General features: G+C 43.1%; 1 long non-coding RNA gene across 1 annotated transcript; it reads right to left on the bottom strand.

Moving 5' to 3' along the window:
- Positions 1-11,089: 11,089 nt before the first annotated feature.
- LOC114641973 (uncharacterized) lies at positions 11,090-13,016 on the bottom strand. The gene is made up of 3 exons (XR_003715831.2): positions 12,861-13,016; positions 12,167-12,220; positions 11,090-11,177 (listed from the first exon to the last, which is right to left on the bottom strand). It is a non-coding gene; the product is annotated as an uncharacterized LOC114641973 (long non-coding RNA).
- Positions 13,017-13,494: the final 478 nt, after the last annotated feature.

Here is a 13,494-nt window from a genome sequence, read left to right as displayed (position 1 = left end):
CCACCCATTCTTCTGCTGATACCAGCATAGGAGAGAGTTTCCCCTCACCCACAACTACAGCGGACCAGGTAAGCAGAGAGCTGAGGAGACTTTGTGCCAGCAAAGCAGCGGGTCCAGATGGAGTATCGCCACGACTGCTGAAGGCCTGTGCGTTGGAGCTGGGGAGTCCTCTACAACGCATCTTCAACCTGAGCCTGGAACAGGGGAGAGTCCCGAGGCTTTGGAAAACATCTTGTATCACCCCAGTCCCAAAGGTATCACATCCTAGTGAGCTGAATGATTTCCGGCTTGTTGCCCTATCGTCACATGTGATGAAGACCATGGAGCGGGTGCTGCTTCACCACCTGTGGCCACAGGTCCACCACGCCCTCGACCCTCTGCAGTTCGCATACAAGGAGAAGGTGGGAGAGGAGGATGCTATCATTCATATGCTACACCGATCCCTCTCCCACTTGGACAGAGGCAGTGGTGCAGTAAGAACTATGTTTCTGGACTTCTCTAGTGCCTTCAACACCATCCAACCTCTGGTCCTTAGGGACAAGCTGAAAAAGATGGGAATAGATTCATACCTGGTGGCATGGATCATGGACTATCTTACAGACAGACCTCAGTATGTGCGTCTCGGGAACTGCAGGTCTGACATTGTGGTCAGCAGCACAGGTGCACCACAGGGGACTGTACTTTCTTTGGTCCTGTATACATCGGACTTCCAATACAACTTGGAGTCCTGCCACGTGCAAAAGTTCGCTGATGACACTGCTATCGTGGGCTGCATCAGGAGTGGGCAGGAGAAGGAGTGTAGGAACCTAATCAAGGACTTTGTTAAATGGTTCACTCAAACAACCTACACCTGAACACCAGCAGGAGCTGGTGGTGGATTTTAGGAGGACCAGGCCCATCATGGACCCCATGATCATCAGAGGTGACTGTGTGCAGAGGGTGCAGACCTATAAATACCTGGGAGTGCAGCTGGATGATACACTGGACTGGACTGACAATACTGATGCTCTGTGCAAGAGAGGACATTGCTGACTATACTTCCTTAGAAGGCTGGCGTCCTTCAACATCTGCAATAAGATGCTGCAGATGTTCTATCAGACGGTTGTGGTGAGCGCCCTCTTCTACGCAGTGGTGTGCTGGGGAAGCAGCATAAAGAAGAGGGACGCCTCACACGTGGACAAACTGGTGAGGAATGCAGGCTCTATTGTAGGCATGGAGCTGGACAGTTTGACATCTGTGGCAGATCATTGAGAATTCACTGCATCCACTAAACAGGATCATCTCCAGACAGAGAAGCAGCTTCAGTGACAGACTGCTGTCACTGTCCTGCTCCACTGACAGACTGAGGAGATCGTTCCTCCCACACACTATGTGACTCTTCAATTCTACCCAGGTGGGTAAACGTTAACATTATACAAAGTTATTGTCTGTTATCTCAAATTGTTATCACTATTTAATTTAATATTGTTTTTTATCAGTATGCTGCTGCTGGAGTATGTGAATTTTCCCTTTCCCATCTATCTATCTATCTATCTATCTATCTATCTATCTATCTATCTATCTATCTATCTATCTATCTATCTATCTATCTATCTATCTATCTATCTATCTATCTATCTATCTATCTATCTATCTATCTATCTATCTATATAGTGCCTTTCATATCTATCTATCCATTTAGTTCAGTTTTATTTTTAGAATAAGGAGAAGTATCAGTTTTAGTGCCATCCACTGAATGAGTTTTAGATGGTTCACTATTCATCACTTCTTTCTCCCTACTAATTTTTTTAGGTGTACTTGTCTCATCATCACTTGTCTTATGACTGGTGTCTGAAACGCCAGAATCTGTAACAGAAAAAGGGGTGTGATAGGAAAAGAGTTCCACAGCTAGAAAAAGAATTGGGGACCACCCCCGTATAATGTCCCCAGGAAAATGAAAACAAACAGGCAAAATATGGTGATCAAAATAGTTTACATCACAACGGCATATACAAAATGGTGGCTTATATACAGAAAAAGATGATGGGTGGAAATGAGTTGGCAGGAAATTGAAACTTGCAGGCGGATGCAATGTCATCAAAGTGACCAGAATCGAAGTATGGGTGGAAATGATGTCATCGATAGGAGACCAGAAGTGTTGTTATAGGTTGGAGCTGGAAGTGATGTCATCAGACGATGCCAGAGGCGACATTCCGGCAGCCATCTTGGAACCCGGAAGAAAGGTCTGTTTAATTTTATTACTTTTGTCTGAAAAAAGAGAGAGAGAAGCGTTAGTACTGTAGATTGACCCTCTGTCTCGCGATATTTCACTCACCTCCAGACTTGTTGACTTCCTCCTAATCGCATGTGTCTGACAGGGGGATTATTAATTTAAATTTGTAATCTCTCTTTACCTGTGTCATCATACAGTGATGAAGCATGTCTATTTAAAGAAGGAAGAGGAGGAGGCTGTGGGAGAGAGACAACAGGAGGACATACCTGTTCTGGATCGAGGGACGAAGCCTGTTGACTATAGCTGAATTACTATAGCTATAGTTACTATTCACTGAAATATTATTATTCACAAGTGCCCGCATTTTGTTATGTGGTCGGAACAGCAAATGACCCAAAAGTACAAAGTTAGTGACGTCAACCATGAAGGCGGTATAAAGATCCCACTGTACCTTTAATAATTGTCCAAATTTACAGAGACAATGCTAATTTCAGAGCCAGTGTATTTGGACTGCGTTCCTGGCATTGTTTTCTCTGACTTTGATTGTCAAATTTTGCTTTATGTTTGTTGAAAAATCAGTTTGATCTCCTGTTAACAAACTTGGTGTGATTCTGACTTGCGCCAATCTCTCATCTTTGAGTCCGTACAATGAAATAATTCTTCATCGAAAAACATTTTAACTCGAACACAGCGACACTACTGGAAACTTGTTACGGTAAAATTTGCACAAATAGATAGATAGATAGATAGATAGATGTTTATTGTCATTGTGACTTTTACAAAGGAACAATGAAATTGAAGGTGAAATCGACTCAGTGTGAGGAATAAGAGTTAAAAAGACAAAAAGACAAGAAGAGAGAAAATAATAACAAACCGAATAGTAATAAATATACAAATTGCACTTGTTGACTTAGGCTGAGAGCAGTGGATGTGTGGAGACCCAGCCTGACCCTCTGGGAGCGACAGACAGGAAGTCCAGTATCCAACTGCAGGTGAGTGATGGAAGTCCCAGATCTGCCAGTTTGGACACCAGTCGTTGTGGGAGGATGGTGTTAAACGCCGAGCTGAAGTCTACAAAGAGCAGTCTGGTGTAACTTCCCTGCTGCTCCAGGTGGGTCAGGGCAGCATGAAGGGCTGTGGCCACAGCATCCTCCGTGGATCTCTTTGCTTTGTAACCAAATTGAAATGGGTCCAGGTCTGCTGGCAGGCAGGCGATGATATGACTCCGCACCAGTTTCTCAAAGCACTTCATGATGACAGATGTGAGTGCCACTGGGCGGAAATCATTCAGACTGTTCGTGATGGATTTTTTCAGCAGTGGAACAATGATTGAGGACTTGAGGCAGGATGGGACAGTGGCCTGGGACAGGGACTGGTTGAAAATCCTGGTGAAGACTCCGGCCACTTGATCTGCACAGTCTTTCAGCACCCGTCCAGCCACACCGTCGGGTCCTGCAGCCTTCTTCGGGTTCACCTTCCTCATCACCCGCCTCACCTCACACTCTTCCACTGTGAGTATATTGCTGTTGTGAACAGGCTGTTGTGATGGAGCTGCTGTTGGTGTCGCCTCAAAGCGGGCAAAGAAGATGTTCAGCTCCTCTGCCAGAGAAGCGTCTCCCATCCTTTTCTTTAGACAAAGAGCGATAGGTACACAGGATAAATTACCGAGTGTGGTGGGGAACAGAACTTGAGCTGATTGTATTTTAGACAATCAAGGTGGACAGGATGGCTTGTTGAGCTGAATGGCCTGTTCTTATCATAACCATTCTAATATTCTAATATCATGAGAATCCCAAAAAATGCCTAAATGACCCCGACACTCTTGATTCACTGACACAATGTCTTAAGGTGTTTCTGAATGGATGAGTAGTAATTTTCTTAACTAAATAAGGAGAAAACAGAAATTTTAGTGATTGGCAAAAACAGATATAATGAGATTAATAGAAATAAACTTGATACATTAGGATTAAAAGTCAAGACGGAGGTAAATAATTTAGGGGTTTTTATTGACTCTGACCTGAATTTTAAATCACATATTAATCAAATTACTAGGACAGCATTTTTTCACTTAAGAAATATAACAAAAGTTAGACCTCTTATAACATTGCAAGATGCTGAGAAATGAGTTCACGCTTTTGTTTTCAGTCGACTAGATTACTGTAAGTATCTCGGGGTCTTGTTCACGAGTGAGGGAAGAATGGAGCGTGAGATCGACAGGCGGATCGGTGCGGCGTCCGCAGTGATGCACACTCTGCATCGGTCTGTCGTGGTGAAAAAGGAGCTGAGCCTTAAGGCAAAGCTCTCAATTTACCAGTCGATCTATGTTCCTACCCTCACCTATGGTCATGAGCTATGGGTAGTGACCGAAAGAACGAGATCGCGAATACAAGCGGCTGAAATGAGTTTCCTCCGCAGGGTGTCTGGGTTCTCCCTTAAAGATAGGGTGAGAAGCTCAGTCATCCGGGAGGGGCTCAGATTAGAGCCGCTGTTCCTCCGCATCGAGAGGAGTCAGATGAGGTGGCTCGGGTATCTGATTAGGATGCCTCCTGGACGCCTCCCTGGTGGGGTGTTCCGGGCATGTCCAACCGGAAGGAGGCCCCAGGGAAGACCCAGGACACGCTGGAGGGACTATGTCTCCCGGCTGGCCTGGGAACGCCTCGGGATTCTCCCGGAAGAGCTAGAAGAAGTAGCCGGGGAGAGGGAAGTCTGGGTATCTCTGCTCAAGCTGCTGCCCCCGCGGCCCGACCTCGGATAAGAGGAAGAAGATGGATGGATGGATGGATAGATTACTGTAACACACTCCTCTCAGGACCACTAAAAAAAGACATCAATCAGTTACAACAAGTGCAGAATGGAGCTGCTAGAATCTTAACTAGGAAAAGAAAATCTGAGCACATCACCCCAGTCTGAGCGTCACTACACTGGTTACCTTTGTCATTTAGGATTGACTTTAAAATATTGCTTACAAAGCCTTCAATCATCTGCTCCATCTTATATCTCAGAATGTCTGTCACCTTACACTCCAAATCAGAACCTTAGATCTTTAAATGAGGGTGTGCTTAGAATTCCAAGAACTAAACTTAAAAGAATTGGTGAGGCGGCCTTCTGCTGTTATGCACCTCAAATCTGTAATAGCTGACCGAGAGAAATTCACCAGGCTGATGCAGTGGAACACTTTAATAAACTGCTAAAAACTCATTATTTTAACATGGCTTTCTCATAGCTTCATCTTAGTTTAATCCTGATACTCTGTATATGCATTTAATTATCATTATTATTCCTGATGGCTCCGTAATCCATACTAACCCCTACTTTCTCTTCTGTTCTTTTTCTGGTTTTCTGTGTTGTTGTGGTCTGCGCCACCACCACCTGATCAAAGCACCGTGATGTCCATCCATTGATGGATTCAAGGCCAGAAGTCCACATGACCGGCATCATCTCATTCTTCCATGTGAACCCTGAATACAATGAGGACTGATTGAGGTCATTGATGTTAGGCAGAATGCCTAGAGGTGGCTGGGTGGTCTTGTGGCCTCGGAACCCCTGCAGATTTTATTTTTTTTCTACAGCCTTCTGGAGTTTTGTTTGTTTTTTCTGTCCTTCCTGGCCATTGGACCTTACATTTATTCTTTGTTAATTAGTGTTCCCTAATTCTATTTTCTTATTTATTTTGTCTTTTTTCTCTTTCTTCATTATGTAAAGCACTTTGAGTTCATCATTTGTTGTAGTTGTTGTTGAAAAGCCCTGAACTAAAAGAGAAATGTGGACAACTTATAAAGAGGTCAGACTGAGTGATCAGAGAAATAGGAGTTATTAGCTAACCAAGTGAGTTCAATGGACTGAATAGTCTCCAGTTGTCTCTCAAACTTCATATATTCATGGTCAAAGTAGATAGATAGATAGATACTTTATTAATCCCAAAGGGAAATTCCCATACTCCAGCAGCAGCATATTAATAAAAAACAATATTAAATTAAAGAGTGATAACAATGCAGATATAACAGACAATAACTTTGTATAATGTTAAAGTTTACACCCCTGGGTGGAACTGAAGAGTCGCATAGTGTGGGGGAGGAACGATCTCCTCAGTCTGTCAGTGGCAAGACGGTGACAGCAGTCTGTCACTGAAGCTGCTCCTCTGTCTGGAGATGATCCTGTTCAGTGGATGCAGTGGATTCTCCATGATTGACAGGAGTCTGTTCAGCGCCCATCGCTTTGCCACAGATGTCAGATTGTCCAGCTCCGTGCCTACAATAGAGCCTGCCTTCCTCACCAGTTTGTCCAGGCCTGAGGCGTCCCTCTTCTTTATGCTGCCTCCCCAGCACACCACCACGTAGAAGAGAGTGCTTGCCACAACCATCTGATAGAACATCTGCAGCATCTTATTGCAGATTTTGAAGGACGCCAGTCTTCTAAGGAAGTATAGTGGGCTCTGTCCTCTCTTGCACAGAGCATCAGTATTGGCAGTCCAGTCCAATTTATCATCCAGCTCACTCCCAGGTATTTATAGGTCTGCATCCCCTGCACACAGTCACCTCTCATGATCACGGGGTCCATGAGGGTCCTGGGCCTACTAAAATCCACCACCAGCTCCTTGGTTTTGCTTGTGTTTAGTTGTACACAATACACATTATATACGAATATTTTCCATTATTTGTCACTATAAGCATCCTTTACACTTACTGGCATTTGCCATTTGAACTTGCCAGAGCCTAAAATTCACAGCTAAAGGTGGGATGTAGCCCCAGCCATGCTTTGTGACCCCCTGTTAAAATGCAAGCCTTTGTCTAACAGAGCTCACTAATACCTACACTAGAAAACATGGTGCAGGCCTTGTGATTCGCTTCCAAGGAACTTTTTGGGTGCACATTTAACATGTGGTGTGAAATGCCTTCAAGATGCCAGCCATCTAAACTTTTCTTCCAAAGAACTTTCTGGGAGCACTGCCGTCAAGAGCCGTCATGTGTGGTGAGGTTCATGGCTGGTGACTCCTTCAGAGTCAGATTTACAAATATATGAACCCAAAAGAGTAGCTTATTGACTATTCAGTTTGTAACGGCCGACCCCTTTTACCCAGCCGGCAGCTACACCTCCAAGACCAGTGGCCTGGATAATTTACTGAGAAAGAATCTACTATCAAGCCGTACTTCTTACCATTTGGACTTTTCCCCACAATCGACGGTGAAAAATATAAGTACACAAACAGGATGTAAAATTAAACTGATTATATGTATTAAATGAAATGAAATATAAAAATAGAAACATAAATACTACAAATATCCCTCCACCCCAGCAATAACAAAACACCACCAAACATATATAAATATATACAACAAAAACCCTCCCTTGTCCCTGTAACAAATAAACACACAACACGAAAACAATGAATGATAAACTGAAAATGAATGAGAATGTGAGTCCGGCAATAATGAAACTGTCCTGAAAGCGGATGACTGAATTAGTGATAGAGTTGTTTGAATCTCCCCGGAAAAAATGGAACAGCCTCACCGTGAATCCTCGTGTGAATGGTGGATGATTAAGTCCTACCCCGGGGTCTTTCGTGGTGAGGTCCGTGAAATAAATCTGGCAGATGGAAAAACAAACTGGATTGGCAAGCGCGATGTGGACAATAACTGGTACCGTTGGTTCGTGGCCGTGAATGAAAAATCTCCTTCTCTCCTCTCTCCTTTTCCTTCTCCTCCTGATGGCTTATATAGTCCTGTGACGGCTGTGATTGAATGATTGTAAACAGGTGTTTTCCAGGTTGGCGGCTGTGGTCTCCTTCCATCATCCGTCCCCCTTTTTTCGGGGACGGCATAAACTGATGCACATAAACAGTAAACGGGACAATGAAACGAGACGCACACAGAACTGACATTTAAACACTATGTGGCCCCGCTACAAGTTGGCAGCCTGCACATTGGCTACTGGTTATGTTTCATATCTCATCAGCATTCTTTACACACACACACAGGTAAGGCACATACTGTATTTGGCTAAGAAAAAACATTACATTTATAGCGGCAAGAGAGCGGAGAGAGCACATTTGCTCCTCACCCTCTATGTGTTCTAAATTTGCTGTTGCAATTCCACAATTCACACTCATTCAGTACAAATGAAAGTATTGAGTGGTGTAGAAAAGAAAACGGATTTCAATTTTGACCTTAGTTAAAATATTTAGCTGTTTTTAAAAGCTTTTAATTCTCATGCTTTAATCAATTTTAATACAGACTGTTCAACAAAAGGATAACAAGAAAAACAAAAGAATATTTTATTTAAGGTCAAAATTTAGTTTTTAAATATTGGATTGTTTATTCTTAGTCTGATCCTATTTTTTATAAAATTGAAAACTGTTTATGGTCTTACCTTTATGTGTAAATGAAGTCCATGCGCCCGTCCTTCTCCACGAAAATCTCCGTCACTTTCTTGTAAAAGTTCCCCTTATTTTCCTTTAGTTTTAAAAGTCTCTCCACCTCAATGGAGATTATTGCCAAGAAGAACAGCAGCAACGAGCACCTGTTGGGCTCACGTGCGCCCCTTTATGGCAAGCCAAATTATCATTCAGAGATACCTTTAAAACATTTAAAGATATCTCAAAATCTTTTAAAGATATCTGTAATTGATTTGAAAACCTCTGTAAATCCTTTAATGATATCCTTATGAAATGCAATTAAAGATATCGTTAAATGATTTACAGATATCTTCAAATTAATTACAGATATCTCCAAATGTCACTTTGGCTTAGAATATTTTAGTCAAGGTTGTTTCTGATATCTTTACATGAGCACTTTGTATTTAAAGATATCTTTAAATGATTAAGAGATATCTCAAATGATTTAAAGATATCTCGAAATATTTAGAGATATCTTTAAAGATTTAGAGATATCTTTAAATGTTTTAAAGATATCTCTGAATGATAATTTGGCTTGCCATACACCTTGTGCCTTTTCACTGTGGTTTTGTGTCTGATCAGTAAAACTAAATATGTCACACACATTCATTAAAGATATGAGCCAGACTGTAGAAAGTCAGGGTGTATAATAAATGTGTCTGGAAACATTAAATTTTGACACACAGAGAGACAGTGACAGGCACGTGCCGATTGCAGACATCAGCCTCATGTGTGAGGGAGAGCGCAGTCCGAGGTGAGGTGAGGCTTGTCTCTGCCACACCTCGCGTTTCTCCCGTGTATTTGAAGAGGCAATGCAAATTCAGCAATTTTTACAATAAAAATGATCAAAATTATTGGAATCAAACAGAAAACATATTTACAGCACGGACCAGTGGACATATTTATTTTATGTTATCATTATTAATTTTTTTACATTTCATGCTGACACCTCACTTGCCTCCATTGACTGCACGTCCCTAGTCAAGAGCAGTGTTTGGAGGTTGCAAGTGGTGCGACCGCCCAAGGCCCCACGGCAGTTATATTTTGATAAAGTCCGCGAGTTATCTTGCAAAAATTTACCTGAACACTGTAATGAGAAAATCTGGTGTATGTTAACATTATTTTTATTAAATTCGCATGCAAGTTTATACAGTCCACACATACCGGTAACAGCGTTTGACGTAACTGGCATGTGTAGGGTTGGTAACCCCTAGGTCCCACACACCCCTAAGGCCACCTCTGACTGTGGTATAGCAGGTCCACGGCTCTGAAAGAATGGCTATTATTAAATAATCCGTTAGTCGTGCCAGTTTCCGTGGACGCACTCGCGAAGCTGTGGGGAGCTGGTGAAGTATTTGGGGCGAGACGTACCTGCACATGAGGGTGAGATCTTTCTCAATTGCATGAATGAGATGCTGCGCACACAGAGCTGTATAAGTACAGGCCGGCAAAGGAAAGGGACGGAAAAGACAAAAGAAAGAAACGAGGGAGAGAGAGAGAGAGAGAGAGATGGGTGTTGAAAGAAAAGGCAGCACGGCAATTGGTCTCGTGATGGAGGGATGGATCAGCTCCACTGATTGTGCAGAGGAGTGAGTACAATCAAGGTGCCGTCCTCTCCATGGATCCGAGATACCACCGCGTGAGCGAGAAGGATGACGAGAGGATAACCGACCCCGAGTGGTCCAGCAGACTCTGACGAGGCCATCAAAAGGGGGTCGGGATGGAGAGGACCACGGCTGCTGAAGCTGAGCTTGCAATGGGTGAGCTGGGGAGACTAGGAAGGAGTTCCGTTCCATCCCGTTTGACCCAAGGACTGTTGATGGTTTTTATTCTCATTTTTATGTATCATTTATTTATGAATTTTTGAAGCACTGCACTTTCTTTTCAAACACTTTTGATTTGTTTTAATAAAAGCACGTGGACACTTCACACCATCCTGTTGCTTGGAGTGCCACAGTCATCTGGTTATATCAATGTTGTTGGCTTCAAGAGGCTCTCGAATATGAAAGAGGGATCATGGAGCCAGACCCACACCGTCTCAAACAGGTTTAAAATATTGTATGTGCTGTGAAACATCTTGAAGATTCAATCCATCCATCCTTCCATTCATTTGTTGAGCTTGCTTATTCAATTCACAGGGTCAATGGACACTTGAGCCTATTGCAGATGCATTGGGTACAGAAAAGAAACCCAATTTTGGAATGTCGGTCCATCAAAGGGGACACACAAGCTTATAGGACAGAATGTAATTGGATTAAATGTGAGTGACTCCACTGGTCAACATGGACCAAACATCAATCAGAGTGGAGCTTCAAGATGCTAAGTTGAAATGTTAGGGGAGCCATTTAGAATTGGACATCACATAAACAGTGAAGAAAAGTAAGGAGAGGATAAGCAGTGTGAAGAACTCGGCCCGGTAAAGTCAGAAAACAAAGTCAACTCCATCATAACCGATATGCAATCACTCAAGAAATAAAGAGAACAGATTTGAATGCTTTCTTTCTTTATTTTAGTTAATCATAATGGATAGAGTTGGTCAGCTTCACTGAAGACTTCTCTGGCTTCCACATTCATCTAAATATAAAGAGAAAAAAAAGAACAATTTGCACTGAATTTGACATTTTAATGTTATTAAATTAGGGTCATATATCAACTAAAAAGCCATCCAGCTGTTTTTACAAAAAGACACATTGACTGCTATATATGAGTTAACTATTCAATCTATGGACAGGCACCACTAACATGTTATCTCGTAAACCGTCTTTGAGGCTGTAGTGCCAAATAAGAGCACAGTCATGGGTCAGAGATGTAAATTGAGGATAGTGGGTGTCTGATATAAGAATGAAAAATCAGCGTGATGTGACAGGATGCAGAATATTTCACTTCCAGTTACTCTTTTCTTATTAGCCATGTTTTGGATAACAGCCTTATGAAATCCTCAACGATCCTATAACAGGACTCTATAGTCTGCACGAGGTCTGTACATTTGAGGATGTGTGACGGGCCACCTCGGACATTACCCAGCCAGGACACCATGAAATGAAAGGACCGGGGGAGAGAGCATCGGTGAGGCGATACTTCCCCTGGGATGCCAGAGGGCACACTGGGAGCTGGAGTTTGGTGCAGCCCTGTTTGGGTTCGAGGGGGAGGCCGTCAGGGGAAGCTGCAGAACCCTATACCGGACTTCCACCACAGCTGGGAGTGATTTCAGGTAATCCTGATGAACCCCGTGACGCACTGAATATAAGGAGTCGCCTCACTCCATTTGGAGAGCCAGAGTCGGGAGGAGGTGGATGAAGCTCACCGAGAGAGGAGTGGAGGCAGAGGAAGATGAAGAAGAAGGAAAGGAAAAAGGACTGTCTTTTGGTACTGGCGCTTTGGACTGTACCATACTGTGGGGAGTGAGGAAAAGCACTCCCCGACTGTAAATAAAATGCGTGTTGTGTGACAAACTCGTGTCTCTGAGTGTCTGTGTCGGGATAGGACGGCTGTACGCGCCCTGGTGGTCCATAGATGATACATAAATGAACTGGGCAGTCTGATCTCACATTTAAGTGACCTACCTGAATTTAATCCAGCCATCCATCAGCATGCTGGTTGTGGGAATTATCAGGCATCTGAAAAAACAGAAAAGTCGGGTTAAGCAAAGTGCCTAAGGCTACAGTCAGCATGACACTTACAAAATGGTCTTTTGGACTTTTAAACATTTTTTTGGAACTGTTGATGATACAGATGAGTGTCAAAGCAGTCAAAGGGTGTGAAAGAAAGAATAAAAAGAAAATGGCTGGCCTCTCTTTATGCCTATCATCATCTTCTGTACTTCCCGTACTGTGTGATGTTAGGTTTGGAGCAGACGCTGATTACAACGCATTGATGCACCCACCACATGATGTACCACACAGATTGGGCCCCCGAGTGCAGATTGGTGACACCTCAGCGCCACACTGGAACAGTGGGAGGTTTTATTATGGTGGCCGGAGTGCCAATCCTGTCACCAACATTCAAGTTTTCCCTGCTTGCAGGGCTGGGTGCAGATTAACGTCATCCCCAGGACAACTTTAAAAACTATAAGTAATGAAAATTGGAAGGTGAACAGTCACTGTCACATTAGTGTGCGTCTGGCATTTCAAATGAAATGTCAGGAAAAATATAACCCTGCTGTATTAGTGTGACCACCGACCAGTACAACCACAAGTTACCACATTTATAAGAATTAGCTTCATGGTACCCAATGTTAGTTAATTTTTGAATACTCACAGCAGCAGCGAATGTTGCGATCAGAGCCAAGGTGGCCATGAGACGGACTGCAATGCTGGCAAACATGGTGCTTGATTCAGACGCTGAAGTTTCTGGATCTGTAAATATCATCGCATCCTCTGCCCTTTATATACTGTATAGATACCGAGAGGATGCAAAAACGTCAAGGGTGGGATGTTAGAATAAACTGGAGAATTTACATCAAATTACAATCCAGCTTTTTTACAGAACATTACACTCTATGCTAATCATTCTTTTAATGCTCCTAACCTGCATTGTGTCATTAAAGACCTGAAGCCACTTCGGTTAATTTGCATCTTATCCTGATGTATATGTGAAGTTTTTATAATGCAGTGTTGACTGACTCGCTCACCCACTCACTTAAAAAGCTGAAACTTGGCAGGAGGGTACATCTATCTGAAAGGATATGTTGATATATCAATATTTTGGGGGCATTTTCTAACCCCCCCCCCCCCCCCAACCCTATGATGGACTGGCACCCTGGCTAGGGTTTATCCCTGCCTTGCACCCCTTTGCTAGCTGGGATAGGCTCCATCAAGCGTCCCTGCTTAGGATTAAGCAGGTTAGATAATGACAATGACAATACTTTGGGGTAAATCCCACCCCACAATAA

Source organism: Erpetoichthys calabaricus, chromosome 3, assembly GCF_900747795.2.
Source record: "Erpetoichthys calabaricus chromosome 3, fErpCal1.3, whole genome shotgun sequence".
Taxonomy (NCBI): Eukaryota; Metazoa; Chordata; class Cladistia; order Polypteriformes; family Polypteridae; genus Erpetoichthys; species Erpetoichthys calabaricus.
The sequence above is the reverse complement of the archived record's forward strand: the minus strand, read 5'-3'. Positions and strand labels throughout refer to the sequence as shown.